This window comes from Anopheles maculipalpis, chromosome 2RL (genome assembly GCF_943734695.1).
Source record: "Anopheles maculipalpis chromosome 2RL, idAnoMacuDA_375_x, whole genome shotgun sequence".
In the NCBI taxonomy this organism is placed as follows: domain Eukaryota; kingdom Metazoa; phylum Arthropoda; class Insecta; order Diptera; family Culicidae; genus Anopheles; species Anopheles maculipalpis.
In genome coordinates, this window is record NC_064871.1 from 993116 (window position 1) to 1019125 (window position 26010).

The 26010-nt window shown below is 44.5% G+C and overlaps 2 protein-coding genes across 2 annotated transcripts in view; both read right to left on the reverse strand.

Moving 5' to 3' along the window:
* The window catches only part of LOC126558632 (14-3-3 protein epsilon), a 321858-nt gene that overhangs the window by 273014 nt on the left and 22834 nt on the right, over nt 1–26010 (reverse strand). The window lies entirely within an intron of this gene.
* Nucleotides 1–26010, reverse strand: part of LOC126558356 (opsin-1-like) — a 306086-nt gene that overhangs the window by 169291 nt on the left and 110785 nt on the right. Inside the window, exon 2 of the mRNA XM_050214356.1 lies at nt 19202–19212. The gene's annotated coding sequence lies outside the window, so the exon portion shown is untranslated. The remainder of the gene's footprint in view (nt 1–19201; nt 19213–26010) is intronic.

Genomic DNA, 26010 nt, shown 5'->3' on the forward strand with positions numbered 1-26010 from the left:
CGCATTTGAAATCCCTGGTTTTCGAAAACTTTCAAATCGATTTGCAACCCTTTCCCGACTATTCCCGCCCAAACGACCGGGGAAGGCGTTACTCGTGGTCGAAACATCCTTTGGCCCAGAACTCATCGTGTGGCGAAGCAGGGCGTACGCTCGAGAGTGGGATCAGAATTTAATTACACATCCTGACTTTATTTATATTCGATGCATAAAAAATTATCTCCCGAAACAAAACACCATCACACTCATTCACCTCCATCTCTTTCGATGCGCGTGTTCGCTCGTGGTCGGCGAATCCTTACCCTCGTCCCTTTTGCGTCCTGCTGCAAAGGGTGCACACGGGATGGAAGTACGTTGACTGACAAAACCAGAACCAGCATCACCCGTTTCACCGGTCGTCTCGGGGCGTCAGCTCGCAACACATACGCGGTTCCCGAAAATGCGGACAGTTTCTTCTGTACCGTTGATAAGCGCCGGCCGTCTACCGACGAAAGGGCCATAAAAATTCCTATTCCATCTTCTCGGCTTCCTGTTCAAACGCCGATAAACATTTAGTGCCGTCGTTCGGCCACACATACACTCCCTCACTGTGCCACACGGGTAACGTGCGCGAATCTCGCGACACTCGCGTAGCGAAAAAGGGTTGAGAAGCATAATTTACGATCAATGTTACGGAAAAACCTTTGCAGCAGGAAGCCTGGGATGCTGGCGCGGTACCATCAAGAATACAAAAAAGAACTGGAAGGAAAACTCTCACCCGCGCATCCAAAACGAAGGAACAAAGCATCCCTAATAATTAAACAGACTAAATTTGCATACATTAGAAACTATATTTTATTAAACACCGATCGGGAGTCAGTCTGACGGCGATGGTGGTGTTGGTGGATAAAAGAAGCATCTAATGTAAAATTATTACCTTGGTCTGTGTTTGCAGCCGAAATCCAGGGGAGGCGGGAGATATCGAAAGGAAAAACCACCGAATTTCCCTCCTTCTGCGTGCTTAATCAGACGTGTATCGGATGGCATTACAAGCAGCAGTGCAGGCGATCTGTCGAGCACAAAAAAGGGTGAACCGGGCGACGCATCCTGATGAAGGAGAGGTAGAGACACAGATACTGCAGGAAAAAAAGGATTTTCAGTGGTAAGATATCTTGACTTTAGAAGGGTTAATATTTACCACCGGGAATTAGGGGATGGTTTGTTTTACGTTTTTTGTCCCAACCAACGCTGCTTAATGTGTTGGTTTTGTTTTACAAGACAGTAACTCTCGGAGGACACTTTTTCGTAAAAAAATGCTCTGTCTTTACTCATTGATGCGAGAGTTCCATCGGTTCTGGATTGTAATTAGTTTAGCAACAATCATCAAACTGGAACTTTTCTCACAAAGCATCTCAGAACGTTTTGCTCATTCATCAGCTGATGAAATTTCAATCGTTTCCCAACTTGTTCTGCAAAGTGTTGTTCCCGTTTGTCAGGATCTGCCCTTCAGCGACCGGAATTCAATTAGCGTATGTGTGTTTGCGTGCATGGGAAGGAGAAACAATGAAAGTGCAATAATTCATCCGGAATTCGCTCGATAATTTTATCAACAAACAGAAATCTTGGTTGAAATTGTGTCTAATAGCATAAGAAAACTTGCTCCTGTCCGCCTTGCTTCTGTCCTTCTGTTTCGGTGTGCCCATGTTTTGGGAAAACCAGGTATTTGCCACCGTTTTACAATCAACCCGCCAGCCGTGCACTTGCTTCGCGACTTCCGGCTGCTTGGGTGAAATTTAAACCCACCGTGCCGAAACCGCGACAAAGCCATGGCGAAAGGATCCGCACAAACCACCATTCAGGTTGGAAAAGTTTTCCGTCTCTCGAATGCGTCTCGAATGTGCTCGTGTATCACAGCACACAGTGTACAGCAAAGGTGCTTGCACCCACGCTAGAGGGCATGAAAGGGTTCCTTTGGGTCGTCAAAGGAAACTCCACATCGCCTTTACCGTCTTCAAGATTACTAAACTTACGAAATTCCAACCCCAGGCCAGTCCTTGCCCAACTGGCGGGTGAAATGTGGGAAAAAGGGCAAGACTCAGACGAGCGTGAAAGGAAAACCACTTATCAAAAGCTTTTATCATCAATGTTTCATAATTTAATAAGACAGAACCAATAAATGAACCACCTGTTGATTGAAATTGGTTGGAGGTGAAAGTAGACTGGCGTGACAGAAGCTACGGCGACTGAAGAAAGGCGACAGATTTTCACCTCATCTTGCTCTCGCTCCGTTCTCGTAGAAGAATCAAGTTCCTGAAAGTAATTCTAAACAAATTGAACACCTTGATTATTTTGCTATCACCAGTTCGGTACGGTTCGGGACAATCTCTGCCTCAGTAAGCATCAACCCCAAAGGAAAAAGGAAGAGAAAAATAAGTTTTCCTACAAGTGCTCGAGTGATGCAGAGTAAAAGACACACGGATGGAATGTAAAGCGTTTAGATTTTGATATAGGGAAGGTTCTCTGGAAAAGAAAACCCACGTTTAGCAGCGCTGATGTGGCTGGGAAGAGCAAAAACCACCTCCAGGGCGTTCCGTCATAACATTGTACGGCCAAACAAATTCAAATGATAAACGCTAGAACCAAAAACCCACCAACGATAAGACAAGCATCCAATGAAAAAGACACCGGATGTGGTCGACCGAACCGTTCTTGGCTGCAGCATACACGTTGGCTTCCGACGAATCGATATCCACCCGTAAGCCGCGTCGGGGTATGTTGGACGATGACTTTTCCCTGTTTGCATATAGATTGGTTAAATTTTCCTAATGTGATTAGAAGATCGTTATCGTGTCGGTGTCGATTTGCACCGCTTTTCCTGTAGCTGTTGCGGCGAAAGTGTGTGTGTGTGTGTGTGTGTTACGGGAAAATGATGCTGTTATTGTGGTGGTTAACCTAGACTAATTTGTGTGTGCGGTTTGGCAGCTAGCTCTAGGTTAGCTCCGGGCAATATTCGGGACAAGTTGGTAGATTCTAGTTGTGGGTAGATTCTGGGTTGTGGTGGTGTGTTTGAACAAAAGATTGAATGCAATCGACTCGATTGACTTTTGTTCAAGACAGGTTGTACCGAAATTGTCGCAAACCTAGAGGGCGTCATCGGAAAGACGATGCTGTTGTGATCAAAGAACGCTTGAGGGGATGATATCGTTGTTAATTAGTTAATTAGTGACAACCGTGCGATTAAGCGTAAATAGTTTTAGTGTTGATGAGAATTCTGTCAGGCTTCGGGTAAGGTTTCTCTCTTTTTTGTTGCTAGAATCAAAAGTTACTTGAAAAAGAAAAGAATCGATGTTGTAGATTTCTCCTGATCTCCAAGATCTCCGCCAGAGGACCTGGTTTCGTTCTGAAGAAAACGCATAGTCTATGTTTCGGATTTCTTGAGCTCGTAATTATCAACAAACGGACAAATGGAGTAGAGTACCACAGGTTTGTCTTGAAAAACACCTTATCGAGATCAGCAGTATTCAAGAGCTAAATTCCATACTGAAGTGTAATCTATATCAGTAACAAATTTCTCCCACACTTAGTTCCCACGTAGAATTTTTCAGTAGTACTTTTGCTTTTGGAGCATGTTTGAAGCATGTAGTGAAGAGGATACCTCCTTTTTTTAAGAACTCTGAGGTCCTTGGAGAGATTCCCAAAAGTAACGAACCAGCAGATCAGAAACTTTTCGATTTAAAACCGACTCAATTGCAAATGTCCGTTAGCATCGTCCAAAGAAAAATGTTCGAACAGACCTGAAAGAAAAAACTAACCCGTCTCGATACAATTCCAATATTATTCCCATGCCGGTGTTAATCTCGAAACTGACCATTTTAACGCTTAGCTCGCTTTAATGGTATCGCCTAAACACCTCACAAGTTTAACCTCTTCCGAATGATTCTCTTCCTAATGTGCATGAATCGCCTAAACTGTACTAGGAATTGAAGTCAATTAACCAGCGATCCTCGGTGTTCGGGAGATAGTGAGGCATCAATAATGCGACGCCGGTCCCGGGTACGTCAGCGGTTTGTTTTCAAACAGACAAACACAATACGACCCATTACATTAAAAATTGTAGATCACCGGTTTTGATGTTGGTAAGTGTGTTGAAAGAAAGAAAACCATAGTTCTATCTAGCGCCCGAAGAGGCAATCGCACTGGTACTTGAGGAAGTGTCTTGCAAGACCCGCCAGAACCGAAAACGACGAAGCAATAAAAGTTTATTCCATTTTCAATTTCAGATCGAGATCGAGAGACTGAAGCCGCCAAACGACGACGAACGACCGACCATGTGGTATGTGGCAAAACGAGGTAAAGTAGATAGCTCCAGTTGTACTTTATAGAGTGAAGTTATGTGAAATAATTCCGCCCGGTTTTTGTTTTTCTTGATTTCTAAGCTCTTTTCTCCTGGGTAAAGTGTGCGTACATAAACCAGGATGCCTTTTTTTTTGTAGCTGGCGATGGTTGTGGTTTAACAGTTTTATGGATTTCTCTGGAACGATCGTCCACTTTCCGATGTCGATCTGCTCTGGTCGGTGCTTACAGTCCCGGTCAGCTCTTGTTAGCTTTTTGTTTAAGCCGCTGGTGAGCTGCTTGAGGGCTAGCAAAGTGTGTGATGTGGATTAATTAAATTTAAAATATATTTTGATATATTTATGATGACAAGCAAGTACTTGTTTTTATTTCGACGCTTACGCTTAGAGAAATCGTAACTCCGGATAGCGTCGAAGGCGGATTACCGAGGGGTTCCTTTTTTTCTCTCCTCTGCTTCATGTCTTGCCCTGTGTGGACTTTTCGGTTTTTGCTGTTGCGTATGGTTATTATGGTTTTTGAGTTTCGGAATGTCACTTCATCCGCCCGGTGGACGGTAGTTGAAAGGAAAACTAACCATCCGACTCTCTCGGTCCTCGGTTGTCTAATGTATTTTAGATAAATTTATGGATCTTCTCAACGCACGTTTCTTGGGAAGTTCGAAGGGCACAGGATCTCCCCGAGAGAGGTACCCGAGGCCACTTACACACCATACATCAATTGAAGTCATTTGGAGATTAATTTTTATAGCTTCCCTCGTTGGCTAGTTACCCGCATACTCAGTTGTTCCCGGATCCGCTTGTTGTTGCTTTTTTTTGTTGTTGTGGTTGGTGTGAGCATCGGAAAAAATAGGTTTCGGCTAATGTCACCGTTTGCACCGCCGATGTTAGTTAAGCTGGATGGCTTGGCATCTTTTCGAAGATAAGTGATTGTATTTTATATTCCGCGCCGCTCGCAGTACTCCCGCTCCCGCCACACAACCAAACCTCCAAAAAGCCATTTCGGTATTTGCGTTCGCGCCTCGTACCCGTCAAGTGACCTGAAGACGAAAGACATAACACCCCGAAAGGTTCCCGAGACTAGCGCACCATCGTGAATGAATTTCAATTAAAGTCGCAATAAAATTTACCATCTCTTTTTCCTAATTCCGACGTTTGCGTCTCGCGAAGAGTAGGAGCAAGAGAAGCACACACACATAAAGCGGCAAAGCCATCCAGCAAAAACAAGGCAGAAACAAAAATTTGATTATTTACGTTGAAATTTCTCATTATAAATTTTTCGGCTCGTAAATGAAGCTCTCTCTACTAACCTGTTGGTCGTTGCTGGTGGATTGTTTGAAAGTGATGTAAAACGGGCAAAAGCAGCAACCAACTACTACTACTACTACATTACTCCTGCAATAAAAATAAACCAAGTGACACATAGGACAAAGCAATGGTGATGACTCAAAAATGGAGACCATCATCAATCGAAACCTGGCCTTGCGTTTGGGTGTTTTACGGGCGAAAAATAAATCTTTGGGTAATGTCTTGTCCGGGATTGGGAACGTTGCCCGTAACGCCACTGTCAAAATATGACAGGAAAGGTGCGATGGGAAAACGTTTATGCTTAAAATTGATTTATTGACGTTTGACGACTGTTGAAGATTTCTTAGTCAGCCATCTTCGCTTGGAAAGTTTTTCGAAAAACGGTCAAGGCGTGAGTCATCGTGCCAGTTGAATGTCGGATACAATCGTTCCGGGGACGCCGGCACGAAGCAAAGTCGCACCCGCATCCGATAGCGATCTTTCTTCACCTTCAAAGAGCCGGTCATTGGACTGTTGGGTATAGGGATCGTGATTTTAAATTCAAACCACAATCATCGAGTCTCGAAGCTCGATGCTGATCGCGACGCATCACATGACAGAGGTGGACAGACCCATGTGCGATGGTCGAACTCAGCGTTTTATTATTTTTTTTTTTGTGCTGCGATAAGACAGAGCGACCAAAGCATCTTGAGCGAGGTGTCTTTAGGGGCGTCTTGAGTTGTCCCAGCAGCCCGGCCAAGAGCAGAAGCCGTGCCGGCGACGTGCAAACTTATCAAATCCCTCTCATCTATTGTGTACATGTGTACGACCAGAAAGATGAAATCCAATTAAATCAGATTTATCCGCATGATTTATTAGACGCAGATCAAAAGCGGTAGCGCTACGGTGCGGTTCGTGATTTCTACGTCTCAACTGCGTCGCGCGATCCCACACGTAACTTCCCGTTAACGCAAACGTCACGATGCGGCACACGGGTGCGCAAAAGATTGACCTGCGCCAGGAGACGGCGACATCGGGTGTGAAGGAAATCAAAGAAGGAAAATTTATATTTTATGCGAAAAATAAAACATGTGACATGAGTCACAAATTGGTTTACTTCCTTCCCCTGGTGGGACGCGTTTGTTGGTTGGTTGAAGTCGACCGTGGACGAGGAGATCTGCGGTTGACAAGTTTGTCGGGACATCGTTGGGGAATTAGCACGGATCGCGTGGCCCCGGTGAGTGATCAAAATTAAGTTAACTACCTGATAGAGCCAAGAGAGCCACTGAAAGTGGATCAATGAAGCTCGCATGGTTCACACAATCCAGACGTTCAGCAGGGATGGGGGCTTCTTACTCAACATCAGAATCTGTAAATGAGACTGTCAGAGACCTTTAATTCATTTCCATGCATGTACTACACATGCCCGTAACAAGTGATCACATTGCAGTATGGAGCAAACTTAAAAAAGGGAATCCACCATTGGGGCACCATAAATCAATTCTTGAGACTCCAGTTCAAGCTTTAGTTGGTGTCATATTGGACTATAAAGTAATAAATTGAATTTCTAGTATTACATTGCAGCATCATCCTGATTCAATTGTTGATAGAAGCCTTCGATTGGTTTGGATCAAATTGGAATAAAATGAAGCATCTCACAAATGTCGAGAAAGCAAGAACCAGCAGCTATATCGTAGCACCTTCAATACCACACCATCCACACAGCCATCACTTTTGTTAGCCCAAAATACACGTCTCACTCACCAGCTGCCAGCTGGGACACGAAGTGGATTGGACCATGTTAATCCTGCTCGTCCCCTTGCCTTTTGGTGAGCGTTAGCCGAAGCGAGATTAAACATTGCGCCATTAGAGATAAAAAGATGTAAATACTAATTATTGCATTTGGAAAAAGAGCAAAAGTTAGTTCTCTTCGTCGCGCGTCGAAGAGGGTGTCCGACTTCCAGATGGGATAACTTTTTTCTCTCTCATTCGCTGTCGTCTTTTCAACTTCCTTTCTTAAATGTAAAATCCTGACAACGATCGTTGCGTTGCTGCATTTCGTCCATGGTTCTTTTTTTTTCGGTGGACATTCATCGCGAACCACGTAAGTAAGAGATTGTAGGGACAGAGGGTAGAATGGACAGAAGCTTAAGAAAAACTTTCCCGTTTAATTTTTTTCTGCATTCTATGAAACACCCTAGCTAAACGGCTGATCGAAGATGGTGCCCACCATCATACGGCTTACATACAAACATGCGCTCAGAGTGATTCATGTAAAATCTCTCCACTTGGTCGCATTTTGCCACGGGTGTCCTTTTTTTTGGGGGGGGGGGGGGGGGTTTTGTTCTCCCTATGGCCCACCATCTTTTGAGGCATCCGTCAAGCACCGCCAATATTAGCCATGAATTTATAATCCATGAAAATGCTTGTGGCTTTTCTTTGCGTCCGCCAGGGGGTGGGTGCCATTTTTTTTTTGCCTTTCCATTCCGCCCTGGAACACTAATTCATTCGGGCTCGCTCTTCCCTGACCGGAAGCTATGCTAAGGATTGCTCAAGACAGGGAGGAGCGGCCAAGAATGTTCATACCACCACCGGTGAATCGAACTCATCTCCGGTTACTGATGGCGGCGGTCGTAGGAAGGGAAAAAGGCGTTCGCTAAAGTTTGTGAAGGGACGAAAGGGCCTTAAATGACTTTTTTTCTGCGTGCCTCTTGTGTTGCCAATGTTTTTTTCTGAATTGGTAGGAGGACAAAAACTGAGCTGGAGCCGGTTTGACGCACGCTCCTAGAATCGTTTCGGCAGCTCTACACAACACGCTCACGTGCACGGTGCTTTTCCGCGGAGAAAGTGTCAGGTTTCGATCGGAGGCGTTTTTATGCGTCTTTTTTCCCTTTGCTCTTCTTACCGCGATGATGGGAGGCTTGTTTCCCAGTGTTTGCTAAATACTTGAAGCACTTTAGACTAGGCGTGAAAAATGACAGTTAAATTGAATTGCTAAATGGTCGCGTGTTGTTTGGATTTTTTGTAGGGATTTCGAAGAGGAGTTGATTAGAAAATGGCAGGCGGGATAGAAGTCGGATTGGGAACTTATCAGCATTGGGTAATTAACGAGCGCAAAAGCAGCCTTTTTTGTAATTAACTTGATTTTCCACAGTCCAGTTGTGATAAAAATAAAAGTACTTTAGAATTATTTTGTATCGCTATCGTTAAAATTGTGTAACAAAACTATGAGAAAACACTTAATTGAGAAGTCTTTCTGTAATTTGAATTAATTTTCACATACCCTTTCGAATGTTTTGATCTATTTCTAAGTTTCCCAAGGAAAATTTGGTCTGCAAGGCGCACATTAGAAATACTTGCATTCCATGACATGAATTGTAATTGATTGCCATTTAGTTTGTTACATGATTTCTTTGCAAGCATCACGCCATTTTGTTAGCTCCTCTCTAGTTGCAACCAAACTGTTCATCCTAAGAAATGGCTTCGGAATGCGCTGATCCACGAAAGCTAACAGAGTCAGATAAGGTGCGACTGGAATGGAGTTATGATTTAGTACGGTTTGTCCGGCAGCGCACAAAGCCATCTCCCGCATGACAAGTGACCGTTAAGACGACGCATCCAAGACGCAACTGGATCGCTCGAAGAGCAGACGAGATCGCTCAAACGACAAGCCACATTTAATCCGTCGCGGGACCAGTAGCGGTAGGCGTTACTCCGGCAATCAACGCACCAAGCCACCTTTATTTCTGGCGGCTGTTAATTAGAATTTCAAATCAATTTCCATGGTCGCTGCTACACAGGGAGGAGCGTGACGCCTTCTACCAAACGATCGTTGTCGTTCGAGTTGTATAGTGTTTGTTTTTGGGTGCGCAAAAACTGCACGGCAAGCAGCAACGAAGAGCAAAACTTTTATTTTAATCCGTTCCGTGCTTTCCTGTGGTTGCTTTCGGTCAAAAGCTTCTGGCCATTGCGTACGACATAAACAAACAAGCAGCTTGGTCAAAAAAAAGCGAAACAATCCGGTCGGCTACCGACCAAAGCAGGGCGCTGTTTCTAATGTATTCGTCAATGAAACGCGTGCGCTCACAACATTTCTTCCCGATTTCGCGGCAGCTTGCGCAAAGAACGATAATTTATAAATGCAAGCAAAAGATAAACCACGAATTCGCTAAACGCATTCGTCGTGAGGGTTGAGGAGGAATCGGCGAACTTGTGGTGCAAATCGTTGGAGCGCACAGGTGCGACGTGCTGGCGAACAAGCGAGTGTTGCAATGGAATTTATACGACCTGTCAGAAAACACTTAACACTCGTCGCGACCACAACAACTGCAGCTAGTTGGTGGCCGGAATTGTAGGTTTTGGGTATCATCGGTTAAGCGGTGATTAACAGATCTGTTTGGATGGGAAGACAAGAAGCGCGAGAGCATATTTTTCCGGTTTCTGCACTTTGGCCCACGTGACCGGAAGTTTTTGTGGCAATTTTCACTCTCCATCGGAATTGTATATAATCGTGGTGCTATTTGGTAGATTATATGCGTTTGCATTTTACCTTTGTGTATAAAGCTGCAATTCCTAGTAAGTCAGATGGAACAGAATTATGCATGGATGCAATACTTTCGTACAAACAGATCCAATTTCTCATTCGTGTTTATGGATGTCCTACAAAAGGAAATACAATGGACATAACTTCTTCTTTAAGCTATAGTGAAATTTACGACTGATTTAGAAGTTGAACGTCTTCGTCCTCTAGGATCCTCTCCTTTACAGAGTGGCTTCTTATCGTAGTTTCTAAGCTATAGCTTTAACAAACTAAAATCATTTTGTTTTTATTCGTATGTTTACAATATCCATCTCAAAGCGATTTGTTAATTTTGAATTCAAACATCCTTATCAAGATCCTTTGTAGTATTCCTTTGAACGTGACAGCAAATCCAGAATCTTCGATTTCAGACAGCGACTCGTGTCATGTAATCGAACCATGGAGCTGACATCCCTAGAACATTGCCAACAACGACATGTGACAATGGAATCCCTCCGGTGGCACGAAACGATACAGTCCGCTTTTTGCAGGAATCTCGCGACTCGTGCCGGGATCTCGGACGCACACACAAAACACACACATACACATACACTCAGTTTTGGCCATCGTCAATCGCCGCATTTTAGCTTCTTCGAGCCCCGGTGACTAGGCCCCAGTCACGGTACGCGGCAGCAATAAAATATGGTCCAAGATATTTATTGTTTAGCGAAGCCAGTCATGGCTATCGTATGTGCTTCATCCCAGTCCGACCAGTGTGAGGCGCCCGAAGAGTTTACTTCCTATTGCACGACCCCCGTGCGACTCCGGATCGCGATGGGAAATGGGAATTGATGGCCCTCAACACTGGTAGCCACACAGTTGGTAGTTACCGGGAGCCAGCAGCAGCCCGGACGCTCGGGACCTGGGAGGCTGACCTTTTATTCGATGCGCAAGACAAGATACGGACATCCTTGTGCTCACACGCTTCGCCAATCGCTTGGTTGGAGTGTGAGTAGTCTTTGGAGGGAGGAGGTACAGCCGCCAGGAGGAAGGAGGAAGAACAAATTAACAACAACGGCTGCGAACAAGGACATCTCATTGGAACATTGGCGTGGCAGCATCAACATATCAGGAGACCCGTTCCGGCATACTGCTACTGGGCTGTCAAGGCAAAAGTCGAACATTTATTGTCGTCGCCGTCGTCTTCGTCGTCGTCGGCCCCAGCGTCCGCCCCGCAGATATGCTTCTGCAGATTGCAGACTCCTCGATGCTCTCGCTTCGATATCAACATCTTCTCACCATTTCCAAACGCAACCGTACCGCATTTCCACCGAGACATCGTGCTGTTGTTATTTGTTTTCCTTTTTTTTATTTCGTGTGTATTCATTTGCCATTTCGCTTTGGAAGTATTTATTGTCAATGTCTTCGCGCGTTGAGCCGTCGTAAGTTAAGCTGTACGTGAGACGTCTTCATACGCTGCCGACGACGGACAGTGGTGGGTTTGGGTTCGGATAGAATGGTTTTCCCGGAGACAAGAACACACTCGCTCTTTGCACACACCATCGTGGGTTTGAGATGTTTATGAGGCGGGTTTAAGTGAACTGCGGTGCAACATAGATCATAGATTAATCTTTGCGATCGGAACGCAAACAACTGCGTCGAATGAAGGATGAATAATAAGTGAACCGTGGCGCGCAATGTCTTCGAATGCAATCCAGAATATCTCCATACTCTCTCGTGTTAACTCGTGGAAAACCGTATGGGAAAACAATGTTTACTGCCGAAAGCCAACACAATTGCTCCGATTATTGAATGAGCACACGACAATGATTTCTTTCCGACCGAGTGAAACACAAAAAATCTACAAATTATGAATAAAATATCAACCGGATCATCATCATAATCGTTCGGTACTACAACTGGTCGGGAAATCTTATACACTCTCGGTGCGTTTGGCCAGAGAGCAGAAAAGCGGCCTTAGCGCTGGCAAGGAATCTCATGGTGTATGAATTATTTGAAAGAATAAATTTTCGCTTCGCTGCTTTATGACATGTTCCAGTTGGTGTGCGTGCACCTGTTGCTGTATACCTTGTTGTACCGTGTGTACCACCCTCGCGAAACCCTCCCGACCCTGGCGGCAATAAACAACGGATTATTACCCTGTCTTGATTCGGTAAGTGGAGCATCTTTCAATGGCCGATCGTAAACTCTGCCTGCTTCAATGTGGATTTGCATTAATGCATCATTGAGTTGGTCAGCTGGAAACCTGTCTTCCCTCGCAATCCCCTGTTTCACACCCGCTCAGTTGTGACCATTTGTTTAATTATTAATCATCGCTCGCTCCCGAAACGAACGAAACGAACGAGTTCCGTTTGCCATTTTGATGCAAATTGATTTTACATCTCGACAATGTCCGACACGACCTCGACAAGACACGAGACACACGGGGAGGAGAGTCCAGCTCCGGCTCTATTGTGTGGTGTAAAGTTTTTCCTTTGAACACCACCCTCGCATTCGGTTACGTGTTGTGGAGCAGTGTCGTTCAACGTGACTAGAAAAAGCAAGAAAGAAACCCTCCAAGTTTGGACCGTGTTGGAGCTGGAATTTTCCAACCTTAACTTCACCAAAACTGACCACCACGAGCCTTGCGTTGAGTGGACTGCGGAACCATCAGTCATTACGCCACCTTTCGTCGCACACTGGGGTTAGTCCCGGGGCCTACTCCGACTGCAGCGTCTTTCCCGGAATCTGATCGCAAGGGGCAAGTTTTTCCTTTGTTTTCCAGTCAATCCACTGCGCGGGTCTTTCTTTTCACTTTGATAGATCTCTTCAGGCCGCCTCAACCATTTTCCACTGACCCACAGGTTGTACGTGTGTGTGTGTTGTTTTATTATATATTTTAATTTATTCCGGAAATTAATCTATGATAATCTTTCAGTTACATTTTATTTGTTTTTGAACCACGGTTCGCTTGTGCGCGTCCACACCACCATGTCTAAACTGCCCTGCAAGTATTGTCTCGAAATTCGAACCCGAAGTGGTCCGTAAAGCCTCTCGGACCGGTGTGTTTGGTCCAATTGTTTCCCGCGACTTCCCAAAAGCCCAGGGAGGGTGGCAAGTTCACTCATCTTTACATGCGGCCACCAATGGTCGTCCATCAACTCCCCGGCCGGCCAGCCGGCCCGGTCGGTTCACGACAACGAATCGAGGTTTTTACGATCAAGATTGAATAAAATCCAGCGCACCCAATCCGGCATGCGCACTTTCGGGGGCCTCGAGGAATTATTTTAAATTTATTTGATTTATTTATGAAATGCAGCCGGAACGGTGTGTCTGTCGCTTGGATGGCCGTTTTGTGTCTTATGTGTTTACGGGCGCGATCAGAGGTTTTCTTCTACCACTGCAAATAGTGTAGTTGTTATAGGTGATGTTAAAAAAAGGTTTGTAGTTGTCCGCAGAACGATACTCACTGCACTGCATTCCATCAGAGCAGGTTGCGTTCGTGCGTTACTTCGTTTGTACATGAGTTGATTTTGGGATAAAATGTAATGTGTTGCAGGTCGACATTCCTACTACAAAACCGAACGCTGGTACAAGATGCCAAATGGGGTGATTCGTCAAGCGTAAATGAGCTTCTCGAAAAGCAAAGCAAAACGGAAGTACTGTTTCCCCTTGGGCGATGTGATGCCGAACATTTCGGCACTTAAGTAAAGCAGGACATCTATGGAACGATCGTTTCGAAAGGCTCATTCGACAGGTTTATGGCGGTGCACAAGTATCGACAATTAGCACGTGATAGAGCTTTATGTACGCAGCAGTGAAACCGGTGGGCGCGCTTACTGCGGTCGCAGGTCGCTTATCAGAAATTAAAACAACGACCAACGATGCTCGTGCACGGTAAGATGGCACCGCGATGAAGCAGGCGTTGCATCATTTGCAATGCAACAGCTATGAACGAGAAAATGTGCTCAAGTACCCAAGCCCTGGAACGATCATCATCAGTCGACCGGTTTTTGAATTTTCTGAAATTGATTATCACAAGGCGCGAGAAGCTTGTCGCGGATCGGCTTATCCGTCTGCGATCTCACACCTTCACGGTAGTAATATCAATAAAATTTAATGTCGACACAAATCCAGCCGCATCACGCGCTGTTCACGATGCATAAATTTGCTCCCCAAAAATGGGACCTGCCGAAACTGCTGAAGCTGCACGTAGAAGCACAAGAAGATGTGGTTAAAGTCTTGAAGCAGGACATAACGATTACTGAGAGATGTATCGTCTAACGATGGCACAGGAACAAAGACCATGGGTTCATCCAACCACTCCATTATTGTCATGAATATCAACATCCGAACTCCAACGTCATTTTTCCCCTTTATTTCCCAAAGTTATTCTTAAATGTGCAAAATGCTGTATTGAGTGTCTGCCAACCGTTTTCTCGATGCCATCAGTACGAAATAAAATAAAACCTCGTTTCCTCGTTCGTACATCAATGTTTCAAAAAATCAATTGAAGCAAGAAAAAGAAATAAAAGGGTGAACAAAACCACTTTCTCCAATGTAACGGAAAACGATACATTTGTTGTCTTTTGGTTTTGTCTATTTGGAGTCCCCCAAAAGAAAGGGGATCTTGGTGAGCTGAACGGGAGTTCTGCTACATAATTTATCGAAAATGCAAATACACTTGTGAAAGTTTTAAAGCATTTTCCCACCGGGACACATTCCAAGCGAGCTCCGAATAGAAGATAGCGACTTAGGATATTCAAGGTTTTACCTATCCTGTTGTCGAACTTTATCGTCCTTGAGCTGGGAGGGAATTCTCGCCCGAGAAAAGCCCACGATGACGTATGTAGATTTATTTACACCGAATGCTGCTACAGCTACTGCTCGTGATGTGAACGGAGTTGTCGTTTAAAGTGTTTCTGCCGCTTCTGTGCTGATTATTTTTTCTCCAACAAGTGCAATTCCTCCGTAGCAGCCGTGTCGAATGGTCGAAATGTGGCTATGCGGGTGACGGCGCGTTTCGGTCGATTTCAACACGCCAAACCTTGTGCCAACCGCTCATGATTAATTATGTCCTTCAGTACTGCCGGCCGAACACTCAGTGCCGAGAGTGTTTTCGCTTTGAACTCTGGAAGGAACTGTGATTCGGGTTTCGGAGGGATCGGTTCCCCCTTTCCCCTGGTGCTAAAAATACCAGTGAATTTTCCGTTGAAATTGTTTTCCACCACATTGCCACTTTGATTGACAGATTGAGCCTTTTCTCCCCCTTAAACCCGCAAACCTCAGGAAAACACGCTAAGGACTCAATTGGTGATGATTAATTTTTGAACGGTCTCAATCGATGTTCCGAGTTGTATGTTGAAGTTCAGAAGGAATCGTTGATGAACTGGTAGCTCACTTTTCCCCACAATAGGAAATTGGCTAATGAGATGAGCTCGAGACTACAGCCCACTCAACAAAAGGACGTCAGCTGGCGCGAGTCGACAAATGGACCAACAAATAGGCTCGAAAACGGGGACAAGAACAAATCAACACTTCAACCTAATGGTGGAAAAGCCCACGACGATGCCCGGTCCGAGCTTAATGATATGAAAATAAGCAAACATCTCGAAACGAACAACCATACGTACACCGGCCTGGTGCTCGGGTCCCGGTCCCGTGTCCCTTCCCCGGACATGGATGGATCGGCACTGATGCAGAAAAATACATTGCGATGTGCGACTCGTTTCCGTTTTCCAACGCAGCGCATCCGGTGCACAGGCGGACGACTGCGATTATCATGCCTCCACTTCAGTCAGCGAAGGGGGCTACCAGTGCTATTTAGCTGGCGCACAAATGAGTGTAGCCACTTCTGCCGAATGCTGCAAGGATCAAAACTGCACTTGCACATGCACCAGCGTTTCGGACACCCATAGGCAGCGTCCCGTTCGTGGAAGCCAGAGTCCTACACCGGGAAGGGTAGCACCAACAGGAAAGGGCTGGGTATGAGTGGGTCATGTCCTTGCTAAAGCTGGTACAATGCTCTGCAGCGAAAAGGAATGTGTCAATATTGAACCAGCGTGCTTAGGCGAATGTTCTCATTTGAGTGTGCGTTGTCTCTACGGCACACACATAATAAGCAGCTCGTGTGCGAGTCGTAACAAGCTGGACGTGTGTTTGCTGGACATACGGGCGGGAGTCATTGGAAAATGATACGAATACATCAGATACTTCATTACTTTATTTTGATGTTAATTATTGTAATTATTAATTCTTCCCAATTTGAAGAATTGAAGCAGTTCCGCAAACAGTGTCACGTCGCATAAATTAAAGGAAACGGCAATTGAACCGGCAGCAACATCCTCTTAACGTCTTCAATCTTTCCTTCACCTTGCAAACGCAGCAACTTGCCAATGGGCCAATTGGCCACCAGGCTGCGATACTGCGTCTCTCATCAAATATTCATCCCTCTCGATTAAGACCTCGGATGCAGCGCATCGAGACCAGCTATCGCCGTACACGATCGTAACGCCCACGTATGAAATTCCAATCAAAAAGTACGATGCGTCCGTCTATCAGGCTCAATCTGCAAACCTCCCTACTGTGGTAGCGAGCCAGTGCTCACTCACACGCTCCCTGACCTCGATGGGCCGGTATCATAAATTCCCTCTAAATTGGCCAATTTATCATAGGCAAACATCTGGCCAGATCTATGCGCCAGATTCCTCGAGGACGGTGGCGGCCGTGGCGACGATGGCGACTCCCCCCTCCCCGCGAAGGTTCCTGGATTTCCTCAATTTGTGTGCAGACGGGTCCACGACAATGAACACGATGGTAAAAAATGTAAAATAAATAAACAATCCGGACAACAATCCTGCGCGAGCTAAATGCCCCCGGAGCTATCCATCTGCTGTCTGTAATCAATTTATTTCATTTTCACACTTGAAGCTAATGCGCACAACCACCGCCGACGATAAGCCGGTTGGCCACTTCCGACCGAAGCCGATTGGACATGTACGGCACATTGGACACGTTTGCCGTTTGCTGGAAGTAGTTTCAATGTGTGGCTGTTGCTATTCGGGTTGATTGGTAATTTAGATTAACACATTCGCTACTTGCGCTGCGATGTGGGTGGATGTCCACACTGAAGCGCTGGCTGATCAAACTTGTTCCCCTTTGGAAGGGAGGCCTGGTTAAATCTGTGCACTGCGCAGCGGGACCTGATGTCATGCTGTTTAGCTCAAGGAGTATATGCTTTACTTGGCTTCTTGATTGCGAAACTGTTCACCATTAATGAGGGGAGAGGAACATTCACCAATGTGTGGATTTGGGGAAGATTTATTCGAAGAATTCATTTGCATAAAGAAGCAAAAACTGTTCAAAACCTATGAACTCTACCTTCCTATGTCCTCAAACTTTTATACAACTACAACTCCATGTACCAAAAAGAAGTGTTCTTCCTTCTTCTATCAGTAAATTTATAGTTTCTCATGCCCGGAGTTATTTCCTCTATCGAACTTCATTTGCGTCTTGCGTTTACTGGCTTAAAGACAATCTGAATAGGAAACGAAAGAATGGACAAACACAGTTACACACTGAAAAACGAAAAAGAAAAAACGACAACATTCACCCAGAAACAATGCATCCAAGCAAAACATTTAAATATAAATGCTTTTCAAAACCTTCTGCACAATAATTTGATGGCTGAACATTTTCTACGCTACAGTGGATCCTTAATGATGCTCAATATGCTTCAGTGATCGTCGCAGTGCGTCACTGTGCGGCTGTCTTCGCCCATCCGCAGGGCACAAAGTCGTCACAAAGAGGCACAATGTTTAACAGTACAGCATTCAAACAGGTGCCCCGAAACGCAACGGGAGTGTAGGAGTGCGTTAGGACCTACGGTTGGCCCATCTAAGCTGGTGGCTAGATCGAGCGTTGGCCTCATCCGGACCCTAGTTAAAATTCACAGGTGCCTCCGAAATGTTTTATGCTCGCGATCGTCGTGCGCGCGTAGTAGGGGGTTTTTCCGTTCTGAGCCGCGTGAACACATAAACAGTCAAAATTGGGCTGATTAATCGATCGTCGGGTTTGCGGTTCGACAAGCAGACGAGTCTTGGCTCGTAAAGTCAGTTCCTCGTCGATGAGTCTCGCTTTTTCGGATCATTAAAAGGTAACTTGCGCTTGCGACTTGTAAAAATCTCCCTGTGGGAGCTGAGCGGTCTAACCCGCTCTTAATTTGCTGCACGAAGAAGTTGGACAGTGTGAGGGAATTGATGAGATTCAAAGATTTTGAAGGGCTGAAATTATTAGGCATGCTTTTATTACTTGAACATTTTTATACGCTTCCTAACGCCGAAATTGTATTTAAATTTATTGTATCATAAAATGATCTTCTCCATACCTTTTCCAAATTTGGACCTAGCGAAAGACACATCTGGTTCTGTAGTATGTTTTTGAAAGACTAAAAATTGTTTAACCTGGTTTTAGGATGAGTTTTGATTAGGTTTTGAGTAGACCGATTGCCGTAGATTCCAAAATTTTTCATTTTATAACATCTTTTAATGTACCGATTGTTTATCATAAGTTTTGCAAACTCTATAACTGTTGAATGTACTGTTCAATTTACCCTTATTACTGGCATAAATCAACAGAGTATCGAACAAGTTATTAAATTCTATTCCTCTATAAATATTTTCAATGTTACCCTATTGGCAAAATATTAAAATGCTCGTAAGAAGTATGGTTGAGGTACGAATGGCATCGAATTAATAACAGCTTCGAGAACTGAACAGGCTCAATGGTTGGTAAAAAGCCACCTGTTTGAAGCAATCCAATCCAGGGGGGGGGGGGGGGGGTTTCCTCTACGAAACACAAACAAATGTTAGTAACAGAAACACTCCATGTGTAAGATATGACCGGCAAGTGAAGTGAGTTGAAACATTAACGACTTTTGAAACGCCGTCTTAAATTTATCCACCACGTGCACACATTGTTGATTAGCTTTGAGGCTTTGGAATTGATTTTCCAGAAAAACTACCATCCTCTCTCGCAACCCCCTTCTTCCCTCGAATACTTCTAATGTAACACGATCGGAAGAACGCAAGTCCGGTTGAGCTTTGCGGCTTGGGGGTAAGTTCAGCAAACTCCAGACGATCGGAAAACGGTGGGGCGTGGATTCGGTGTTGTTCCGGTGGAGGATTTGACAGCTTCCCCCAAAACGGACTCGTTCACATTAGTTCCGGTTTTGATTGATAACTATTCATACCGAAAACAGATAAAACCAAACCCGAACCCCTAACGTTCAGCTTTTTTTAGGCGATCGTTTCTTGGTCCGATTGTATATGTGTTTCCTTCACGTAGAATAAATACGGCAAGTGTTTGATTGATAGCGCAGCCACCGGTTGGTCAGGTGCGTTCGTGCAGAAGGAGGATGAGAATGAGAAGGGAAAAGGAAAGGGGAAGATTTTCACGGGTGGAGGCGTACATTTGACGCTACATTTACGCCCCGATCCTCGATGCCTTAGTGAGTAGGTGCGGCTGCGGTACGACGAACCAACGAGCTGAACCTCAAAAACTAAAGCAAACACACATTGACGTCGGAAGGCTACCGATTGGAACATGCTGTCTAAAAATGGTATTGCCCCGTTTTGGAAACGGGATGAGCGAGAGGACAAAGGGGGTGCATTTTCGAAAACATGGCTCGTGCACCGTCAACTAATGTTTAATTGATGTCCAAGATCTATCGAGCGGAGAAGGAGCGTTTTTTATATGATATAACTTAAGATTATGGCAATATGATACAATCACTCTGCCAATCCGGTATCGCTTGTATAGCAACCGTTCCAAGTCATTATCAGGCAAATTTTCTTCTATATATAACATCACATTCCATCCATAAAATCAGCTCTATACGTAGGCAGATTTGTAGCAAAATTTTTTTCTTAAAGAATGACTCACATTTGCATCAAGAAATCTACAAAACCTAATCAGCCGTACGATGAATATTATGCCCAGTGGAATCCATTAATCCATTAATGTTTATTTCCCTAAGCTCGAAAACAAATTTGTTCAACGACTGGCTGGGTACCTTCGACCGAACTGCAGACGACATCGATTCGGACCCTGCTGTGCGCATTTTCCAATCGGCAGATGTACTGTTCTGCATCGTCTTCCTAATCATTCTTCGTTTTTGACTAGCTGTAGCGGTATTAATCCCCTAGTTTGTGTTGAATATGAGTCCGTTTGAAAAAAAATGGTCATAATCAATTATTGATAAACGTGCTGCTCATTTAATCTGCCTTTGTTCCGAACGCTCCAGATCGCACAAATGAACCGAATCAGGGACAGTCGATCGGGAGAGGTGTAGTAAGAATGAAAAAAAAAAAAAACATTCGACGAACAAATCGGTTGCTTTTACAATAAATGAATGGAAATAAGCAGCAAAAAAAACATCTTCGACACCCTAAAACTTCTCTAAACAGAGTGAGACAGACACTAGCAACACTGGCATAAGCCGTGAAAAGTGCCTTGGTGAATTCTCATGGGGACGTTGATGCGCCAGGATAGCAGGACTTCAACCCGTGACGGACAGAGTCGGAATCTTGCCCATGGTTTGAGCTTAATATGATTCTGAAATGGTTTAAAATTTTTGTCCATTTATGAGACGGAGCGATACAAGAGACAGAGTGAATCAGAGTGAAAAAATCACCAACAGCTCTTCCTGCACGATAGCATTAGTCATCTATTTAACAATAGGAGGGTAATGAAATATTGAAATAAGTTTTTTTAGCGTTAATTTTAACCATCCCTTGAATGGGCATGCATCTCATAGAGGCAGAAGAAAAAAATTAATCCCATTTATTCGTCCTGAGATGATTTTTTTTTACGCTTTCCAAACTGCAACAATTTTTTTCCTGAAGCTTTTCGAGTACACAAACGCGCCCTGGAACACCCTCAGTGCATTTAACACCATTGATACGCGAACGGACGGGCCACAAAACACGCAAAACACACCTTCAGGGTGATCGAATCAGCCCGTCTCAGTCAAAAGGGCTGGGAGCGAAAAGCAAACCATTCGCCGTCATCCCTTTCGCGGTCCGATAAGGGTGCAGAGATAATTTCAATTCATTCCAAGCGGAGGTCGGTCGCTTGGGGTATTACTTCAAAATGTGGTGTTTTTTTTTGTTGCTGCTTGTATTAGCTTTAGAGCACTAAATACTGTCCGCTCTAGCGCCGGTCATTTGCCATCTCTTTTTGAGAAGCATTCATTTGCCCTAAAGTTCCGCGGAGGGTAAGTAGTAGAATGTGTTTTTTTCTTGGTAGAATCTCTCGTTTGCATTGTAACCCAATTCCCGTGTTAAATTTTTCTGATTGAACACCACTTTTTTTCGCCTATGTTTTGTTTCAAACATTATCTTCTTTGGGAAAAGAAATACGAAGGGCACAGGCACAAGATATGAATTATTGATGTAATATTTATATTTTTGCGCTGTTGCAATCCACCATCCACGTGCCCACCATTTTGGTGCGTGAAAGTCCTCATCTTCTTTGTTTTGCGACTACGATTATCGAGGCAAGTAATATATATTTTTCTCGTTTCATGATAACCGACCGGAATCCCTCTTAAAAAGGGAGGTGAAAAACAGTGACAAAAAAACCTTTAACTGCCATGTGGACGGTGGTTTCGATCATAAACATTTGTTCCGGAACCGGAATCTAGATCGCGGTCCATGGAAAGTCCATCCCAGGCCATCTTACAATAGCACAAGCGGACGCTTGTCCCAGCGCAGATGCGAGGTTCAAATAACTCTTGCAGGCGTTAGGAAAAACAAGAACACAACAGTATCACATCCCTTCTAGGTGTAGTAACCCTTTCTGGTCGATTTATTTGGCGTGCAGACAAACGCGATGCCGTTAATGCGATTCCCAGAGAGAGGCTATAAATTTCACATGACGATAAAATTACATTTCGAACTACATCAAAACACACAAAAAAGAAGCACTGCTGTCGTGTGAAATCCTTGGTATGCTAATTACAATCACACACATACAGGACCTGCGAACGTAATGGGAAATTCTCCAAATTTCCCATAATCACATATTTTGCCATCGGATACATAAAATATGGCGCGGGAGCAGGGGCGTCCATTGAGGACAACGGGACCCGATAAGTCGACAAAAGGACTACGCAGCAGCCCGAGATGGGTTTTTATTAAAATTTTCCACTAAATTATTCCCTTCTCGCAGTCTATTAAATTTGGGAAATTTGGAACATTCTTTCCACACACTCTTTTATGTATCTATTGCGTTTTTGTGACTGTTGGTGTGTTTGTGCGGGCCCGTTTTTCTGCGAATGACAATCAACTGCTGACTCCCTCAGCCAAAAAAGGCGCACCAGGGAAAGACTTCAACTACCCGTTGAACGATTCGTTCCATTTTCCTCACCGGTAGATGATTTTCCAGTTCAATGAAAATTCCGGTTAGCGACCGACCCATCGTCCCATTCCAGGCCCAACTGATTGTGGTCCACGAGCTGGTAACAGACACTCGCACACATGCTAATGGGTGTCCCGAGGACTCGCCGAATGGGCGGGATGAGACTTTGAACTGCTTTTCCGAAAATTACTCGTAAGATATTCGAAAAGCCATCACAGAGAATAGGAAAAAGGGATACTCCCCGGCGGCAAGGAATCCGAACGGCGGATGCGAACCCGAAAACAATGAGGTATTTGGGAGGGCGATACGCGGACTGCCGAAAGGCGAAAGGCAACCGGAAACGGCAATAAAAACACACACACACGTTCGCATTCCCGGGTACAAAACACGTGGAAAATTCAAATACCTTTCCCGACGATCGGACTCAAGGAAAGCGATGCGGCACATACGGTTTGTACGACTTTCGATTCTTCTAGGATCTTTGGCCGTTGGAAACCGGTGGGATAATTCATAGACTTGTACACTGTCGCATCGAATGAAGTCGAGTCTTTTTTGGGTGAAAGCGTTCAATAGTGGTGCCTGGGCTTTGTTGTCTCTCGCTTATTTGGATGCCATTTTCCACAAAGGCACATAGAAGTGTCGCCTATAAACTACGGATGTCCCTGAACCGGTCGAGCTTCGATAGAGAGCATCATCATGGCGTGCTGCATTCCAAAGCGCAATATTTGAATAATTCTCAGCGGAAAACGAACCAAACAGGGCAACACGCACAGGCAAATCCAATTGTTTCAGTGTCAGGATTAGAATATGACAAATTTATTATTATCATTTCGCCATCACCTTTCGCCATTGCGCGCACGGGAAGAGGCGACATGGACAAATCCTTACGCCACCACAAACACCGCCTAAGCAAGCCAGGCAGATGTCGGCTAAGGGTTTTTTTTTGGGATGCGATTTTTTCCCTCCAACGGTTTCGTGGTTCCGCTGTGTTTGAAGATTCGTCGTTGAAGGTTGGTTTTTCCACGGATAAATAAATAAGCAAACACTCGGTCGACGGTCGTACGGGTAGTGGAGCAAGAAATTCAAGGCTCGGCCGTCATCTCCGCCCTCTCAGCATATCCTCGAATGTACCGTGAAAATTCTGTTTGATCATAAATCTTGTTTTTCTCATCTCAAATGCGGCCGCGTGTCCGCGCTGGTGTACTGGCATCCGATGGCTTCAGTTCAGCAGCACCATCGTGGGATCATCGTGGGGATGTGAAGGAAAAATCCAAGCTCCAGCATGTGCACGATTTTCATTTTCCTCGGTTTTTTTTTTTTATATGTGTGTGCGTTGCGGTATCACACTATGCACCGTGGTCCCTCGTCGTTGTAGTCATCGTGAGCATAAGGTTTTATTTTTGCTGTATTTGCGGAGATCTATCCGTTGGTTGCTTTTTGCCCGACATCGATTTGGGCAGACGCGGATGCTCCAGTTGTGGGTAGGGAAATGTGATTTGCGCTTCAAGGTTCCGCTGCAAGATGCAAGACTTGGTGTCATACTTGCAGCTGCGTGACGTTCGCTAGTCCTTCGATGACAAAGATGTTTACTGTTGGATTAGCGCTTGTGGTTGGGTGCTCTGCTTGTTATGTTTTCTGATTCGAAAAACGTCTTAACCTAGAAATCACTTAAATTATATTTATTTTTCGATTTCTCAAAGTACGGAAGGAACTCACCACTGGAATCGCCATAAGCAACTATCAGGAACACTCTAGTTGGAATTAATTTTGCTAAATGTTTGCTGAAAAGAAAACCCAATTGAAGCTCGTTCATCCATCAGGAGGCCTCCACGCTAACCGTTAAATTCAATTTAAAATAAATTGTTTCCAAAATCACAAACAGAAATATCTTTGCAACACTTTGCTTGTTCACAAGATCCATCGCACACAAAACTTACAATCAAATGCATTTACTTTTTTATATATTAGATTTTGTATCCATTTGGGAGCTGCCTTCTTCCCCATTTCGTCCGCTGAGCACCACCTATAATCGTTAGGAAAGTGCATGGTGATGGTGATTTAATGCAACGATCATTGGGTAGGAGGGCGCACCAGTATTTGAGCACGAACTATAAACCCATCGGTTGCAAGATTGGTTCAGAGATTCGCGTGAGAGGGAAAACAAAAAATAAACAGGCTGGAACATTTGGCTACTCTTGTTGCTTCTTTTGGTCCAGACGTGGATCGTATTGCAACTGAACGGAAGAAAATTGAGTTACGTTTCTTCGTTGTTTTTTATTCGTTCCTTGCGTCTTTTTTCCCATTCCCATGATATCCTTCTCTGTAGTACCATCCGTCGAAGCAAGTGTTCTTGAGCGGGCGGAAAGCAAAATGGAACTCCGTAGTCCGCGTTAGTCATGATTTATGGATTAATCATTTTAATGTGCTTTCTTCTTCTCGTTCTGGCGTGAAGATTCTCTGTTGAATGAGAAGGATATCGTATGAGAATTATATGTTTCTTCCTGACTGGGAATAATTTTTATCTGTTCAAATTTTAAAAGTCCTTTAAATCGTTTCGGTTTAGTAGTTAGGCATTTTAAAAACTATCGTTAAATTGATCGTATATTGTTCGTCTAAACAGTGATGTTTAGAGAGAAAATATAGAAGATTTAACGCTATTGAAATTGAAAATGTGCTTCAATTATCACTCCGTTAGGAGTTTATGTTTAACTGGCACCAGTACTCTCTTGATTAAATGCCCCACACCAGCAAACTCAAGCTGTGAGTTTACGCATCTACCAGAAGGTCGTAAACATTTATTTCAATTTTCGAAGTTATGCCAAATGATTTTCGCCAATGATCGTAATAATTTTACGACCTTTCACTTCATCTTCGACACGTTCGTCTATTCGAAGGATGTGATAAGTCGTCCCATTTCCTGTCCGTCCGTATGCAAATACTGAACGTGCTAATGGACCTGGAATTCGATGGTTTAATGTCGGCGGTATCCGGCAGATATTCCGAAGGGTGGCCATGGCTGATACTTTTGCCTTTGGAAGAAAATGATAAGTAATAATTTTTAATCGGTTTTAATTGCGTATCCCGAATATCCCGGTCCATTCCAATCGGAGTAGCTGGAAGTAACTTCAGAGGGTTATTTTACGAGCTTTGAACTGATAGCGTCGGTACGGCGATAGTGCCACGTCTAGGAGTATTAATCCTTCGCTAGAGCCTCAGGACTCTAGGGTTGTCATTAATGGTTCTCGACCCTTTTGCGTCTATATTCCACCGGGGATGCTCTCTTGATTAAGCTGATTTATACGATCGATCGATCGTAAGCGATGGTGGTGGTTTGGTCGTTGTCCCCCACGGAAACAGCTGAACCGCAAAAGTGCCCTACGTGTCTACGTCGTCGTCGTCATCCTTGACATCGTCAATAAAATGATGCGATGGAATCGACCACAAAACCGACGTACCAGC